The sequence below is a fragment of the Leuresthes tenuis genome, unplaced genomic scaffold (genome assembly GCF_036924035.1).
Source record: "Leuresthes tenuis unplaced genomic scaffold, fLeuTen1.0.hap1 SCAF_2, whole genome shotgun sequence".
Classification (NCBI taxonomy): domain Eukaryota; kingdom Metazoa; phylum Chordata; class Actinopteri; order Atheriniformes; family Atherinopsidae; genus Leuresthes; species Leuresthes tenuis.
Window position 1 is genome coordinate 28,318,988 of NW_027325356.1, and position 6,000 is coordinate 28,324,987.

Genomic DNA, 6,000 nt, shown 5'->3' on the forward strand with positions numbered 1-6,000 from the left:
GATCTAGTGGTTCAGAGGGTTCATTTCCTCAACAAAGCATGGATTTCAGTAGTGAGTAGGTTAAAAGGTCAAACACTCAAAACTGCCTTCCTGTTTGAGCCATGCTTTCAATTGCTGAGTTATTGTCATGCTGGAACGCCAAGATTAACTCTGTCTGACTTCAGACCAGCTTTATAGGACGGAGGTGGTGGTTAACAACTGAACAATTTATACAAGGCTGTGTTGTCACACCATCTAATTAGACACATAAGAAGAAAATCTTTTCTTTGGGCAGGAGGTCACAAGATGTAAACGGCTGGTAAAACGGAGACATCTGTATTCATCTTTTTTTCTTTCCTCCACATTTTGTAATCTTAAGACTCCATTGCCTCACATCATCAGCTGTAAAGGTGAAAAAGTAGGTTTTTATTTAGTCATTTTTAACCAAGTGTTTGGTCATGTTTTAATGTGTTAAATATGGAAATATTTCAATAATTACTTCCATGATCTATTTCAGCACTGAAAATAGCTCATCACAGCTTTTTAAGTAATGTGGATTATGCTATGCTGCTTCTAATTCAAGTGGAAAATATAGTTTTTATTCAAATTTACTACTTGCTATTTGGATTTTAAGATTTTTCTACCCCAAAACAAAAAACAGATTATGTTGCTAGAAATCTCTTGATTCTCATTTTTAAGTGTCACCTCAGCAATCAATGAAACTACATGCTGTATTGTAAAGATAACACCGCGAAAAGACTTATTCACATATCATATAAACCAGTTGATTTTTAGTTCTAAACCTAACTGGTTAGTATGTACAGGAAGAATAAGTACTGATTAGTAGCATCTTTGAAGATATTTTCTTGTATTGATAGGAAACCGGTCCAATAAAATCAGATTTCTGTTGTGTTTTTTTGTGAAGGCTGCCCAAAAAGAAAAAACAAAAGAATACCTATATGTAGAAAAATTATTTTTTATTTATATTCCTTTAATCGCTGCCTCCTGTCTTTTGATGTTCGGGCAGAAAGAGACGTGCCTTCTCTTTACCTCCCAATTTAATTGCTTCTCTTTTTTCTTTTCCTCATTGACTTCAAGTAATTAGTGTTTTAAAACTGTATTAAGTGCCTGCTTTCATGGTTAGATCTTTAGGCGTTTCCAGCTCTGTGATCTCAGCCTGGTCAGGTGGTGAATACCTCTCTGTGTCTTTAAGCTTTGATGGAAATTCACTGTTACTGGTGGTTTCTGGTCTTATGGTTTATAATCTAGAGAGAAGTGTTCAACTGATCAGATTTATTTGGGTTGCAGAGAGGTGTGTGTGCGCACTCGCCTGACAGAGATGAGAGAGACTTTGGGTTGAGTGTGTGTTTAAGCATGCAGGAGTCTCACAGACCTGACTTTCATGGCCTCACATCAGAGAGAGCTCTCTCCTGGCAAGATATGCTGCCCTTGGTGAGACCAAAGGGAAATATTTATAAATCATCCGCACAACAAATACTGAAGCCAACCTGCGAGGGCAAAGCTGTTCTACGGACACCCTTGCCAGAAATGTGCAAATACACCTCTTCGTCCACCTGGTGACCCACCAGAGCGTCTCTTGAACCTCCTCTCTGACCCACTTAGTTGACTTGTGTATCAAACACAGCATTCTGACCTATTAATACCAACATGCTCCCTCTGGGATTGTGAACTGCTGCTTGCAGGAAGATCAAATGTAAACATCTGGTACTTGAGCGATGAAACAGAATCGAGCATCTAGACTCGACAGCTTTTCTTCACGGTGCTGCATCTGCTTTGTGTTGTTTTTGTTGTTTCTGTCACAGCCGTTTGATCCGATTGTCGACGTAAACCTAAAGTGAGCGCTACTTCAGATTAAATAACTTCAACATGCTCATAATTGCTTTATATTACTGTGAACCTGTAGTGGTAGAGTCTCATAGATACAGTGCTGTATGCTGGTGGGGCCGTGTCTTCTAATGTGTTGCATCACCACCTGTTTTAGCAATGCTATGTTGGGAGCAAAAAACTCCAGTTGCTGTTTGAAGCTTCCTTTGTCATATTTGTTTCATAATGATACCAAATGTGTTCAGAGACGGGTCTGAACTGAATTTTTACTCTAAAACCTGTAAATATCATTTAGTATTAACTCCGCCTTTACAGATTTTGACAGACCATAATTTGTGTAATTAAGGAGAAAAGCAATCGGAAATGTAAGAAGAGAAAACATGGAAATAAATGGGGAAATAAACAGGAATAAATACATCTGTAAATTAAATCAATATAAAAAAATATATGGTGAATTTTAAAAAAAATAGAGCAATAAATGAATAAATGGAATAAAGGAAAACAATACAAAAAAATACCATCTTAACAAATTAACAAAGAAAGAAATTAAAAACATCCTTACAATAAAAAAAAGAAAGATAACTTAGTGGCAAAGTAAATAAATTGCAACATTATCACAACCTTTAATGAATGCAATTTAAAATCAAACCAGAAAACTGTATTTATTTCACATTCAATTCAATGAATTTAGCATAAATCATTTCATTTTAGTAACTTCAATTAAACTTATTTGTTTAGTCTTTCTACCTGTGCAGGGTGTACCCCGCCTTTTGCCTGATGACTGCTTGGATAGGCTCAAGCCCACCTGCCACCCGACCGACGGATTGACGGTATAGAAAATGGATGGATGGATTTAGTCTTTCTTTTGTATATATTTCAGATTGTAGCAGTTTCAGTCCTACACAGTTGTGTGCGTTAATTCTCAGCTGAAAAGAAACCAGTTTGTGCCTATTTTTCTTTTTGTCCAAAGGGCTCCAAAAATAACCAAAAATTTAAATTCTTTAAATCAGAAGGACATGTTCAACCCCGCTGTGATCCATCTGGGTTGAGATCAGACCCGGAAGCTTCAGCAACACTTCTGAATTTTGTCTATAAATAGTATCAGTCAAAGTTTGGACAACGCTTTCAAATGGTTTTTGTGTGCGTTTTCTTGGATTTGTGGCTGAAGGAGAAACTGTGTTCAGAGACGGTGGTTTTCAGAAGTGCCCCCTTGATTCCGTGCAGTGATTTCCACCACAGGATGACATTGGGTTTTACAGCAGCGTTATCTCAACATCACTGTCTTTCAGTACTGTTTTTCAACAGTGTCCCTTTAATCCAAATATTTGTCTTGATAAATGACAAAATCCTGAAAATTGCTTTTTATGCTCAGAAATTGCCGTTATTCCTAAACTATTTAAACATTTAACCCCTGAAGATACAATAATATGCCATGAACATGCCCTGAAAATTATTTTCCCAACCTTTTTTGCAAATAAATGTGTGGAGCATGAAATAAATGTGAACATTAAATAGAGGTATAGGTAGAGGTTTAGGTAATAGCTACAGGTAGGCACATATATAGGAAGGTAGTTTTTAATTATTCATGTAAATAGCTGCATAAACAGCCAGGGTGATGGTTAAGTCACAGAATCACATAAGATGATAAACAAATGTTTTTTTACTTATATTTTATGTTAAATTATCAGTAAAATCCAAACTTCTGAATGATACTTAATATATCAGATTAAGTTGAAGAGGAAAAGTGGACAAAAAGACACCACAAGAATAAGCATTCTTGAAAATTTAAAAAAAATGCTTGAATTATTTTATTTCGGGAGGGATTTTAATGATCAGTTATAAGTATTATAACAGTGACAGTGCTGAAATAGTGGCTTTAAATTTTAAAGGTGGGCACATCCACTTCCTTTACTTAAAATGTACTTACTTGTATGTTAAAAGTTTAATTAATCTCACATAGTCCTTTTCTGTTAACAGGTGTATGTGCTGTTTGGTAGTTAAAGCTACAAGCCAGCAGAGGGCAGCATATCACCACCTCTTTAGTCTTGATGGAGGCGAGATCCCTGCAGAAAGCAACAGAATGAGAGGACTGTCTTTACAGTCGGTGCTTCTCTCCACAGATAGGGTTGTGTTGTGCTATAGAAACCGAAAGATGAGAAAACCACCACCCATTTGCACTACCCTCATATTTTTCTCTGTGGGTTTGTCTTAATCACTGTTGTGCAGCATATCCTGCTTCTTGCATGACTGCTTTTTTAGAAATCCGTCTGATTGGGTCATATCAAATTCTTCTAGATAATGATGTTTTTTAGCTGTTTTTACTCGAGACAAAGACGGGGTGTGTGGATGATACCTGCTTGCATTAGGGTCGTATTTAATGACTCCCCAAAGTGACAAATTAACACACAAAAAAAAGTGATTTCTAGATACAGGAAGGAAAGTAGAGAGATTGTGGGTAGGAGAGGGGGAAAAAACAGTAGCTGAAGAGAGAAACTGAAAAGAGAGTTCTTGTTTCCAGTGCTCTTGTTATTGCAGCCTGTCCTGGCTGTCAGAGGACCCGAATGAACCCTGACCTCTCTGCCTGCAGCATGAGGAAGTGGTTAGACAGACTGAAAACAAGACGTGGTGAAGCTGAGTACTGAGAAGCGGTGGCTGTTCCCTTTGTTTTTGGCACGGCACCTCAGGCCACCGCCGTGATTCCTGTGCCTCATAAACCCTTCTCAGGCTGTCCGTATATAGGCGGGCCTCATGTTCGTGTGTCGACTTAAACCGCTTCTTCTCTTAAAGAGAGAGTGACCTCATTCTCAGCCCAAGCACCGTGCTCTCATGAGAAAAACAGCCCCGAACGCCATTAATTCGACCCCTCTCCGCTGACCATGTGGGTGAAGTACGGATGCATAAACCAGGCTGCAGCTCCATTGCACTCTGGAAGCTTCATGCTCATAAACACAGTCAGGGCTCAGTGAAAACACACTCATCGTTGAACTCCCACCCTCCCAATCCGTTCATATTGTTATACCACATTTCCCTGTTGCTCTCTTTGTGTGTGTGTGTGTGTGTGTGTGTGATCGTGCACACTTACTCGGAAGCCTGGGGGGGACTTGCCAGATGTCAGCGCTCCGTCTTGGAGCAATTAAACCAGTTGTTACGATGAAAGAATTTACTTGCCATTTGTTTCTCCTACTCAAATCTAATTGAGTGATTGAGATCTTAATTAGATTAGCTCTTTTTTTCACCGCCATTGTTTCTCAGCCTCTTTAATCCCTCATTTGTATTCTAATCTTCACTGCTGAAGTTATAACTGTGTTTAAAGTTGGCTGAGCGAAGCTGGAAAGCAGATAACTTCCAATAACTAAAATCCAGTGCTGCTTTTTGTTGTATTTACAACGGTCTTTATTTCATTATTGTTTTTGTACCATATAAACCATCTGTCAACTTTTCATGACTGCATTTGTAATAATTATTTATATGTTATCAAAGAATCTCATGACTGGATGAATGTGGAAGTCACTTGTAATGACAGACCCACAGAGAGTCTGACTTCCCCTCAGAGCTGTGGAGCATCAGCATCTTTTTCCACATTGGTTAAGCTTTCACAACTTCACTTTTTTGGTTCAGTTTCAAAACTGTTGGCCAATCCTCTAGATAAGCTAAAAAAATTTTTTTAAAAACCCCAGCCAGGCTTTAACTTAACAGACAATTATGTTTTATATTCTTTAACCAGATCATTTTGCCTTTGTGTGGTTCTACAGGCCTTGCTTATTTAGTGCTCCAACCATGTGAGATTCCAGTAATTCTTGTATTGTACTTGTTGGTGTTCCATTTATGTTTATGCATTTAGCAGACACTTTTATCCAAATCAACTTACACTGGTAGGCCGGTAGGGTAAGGGGATCTTGCCTAAGGACCCCTACTGGAGGTAGTACTGGAGTTCATGCTGGGGATCTGAACCCAGGTCACCCACATAAAAGGTGGTGATCTTACTACTACACTATCCAGCCCCCATTTGTGAACACACATCTACTCAGACCTGGTCACCAACACATTAATCTGCTTTTTGGCCTGAAATACACTTATTATCTCACTGTTCTTTTATCTAAATCTCTATGAAGGTGAATGCAAAGGTCGCTTAAGCCACAAACACACACAAGCCACATTAATGGGAAATGTGACACG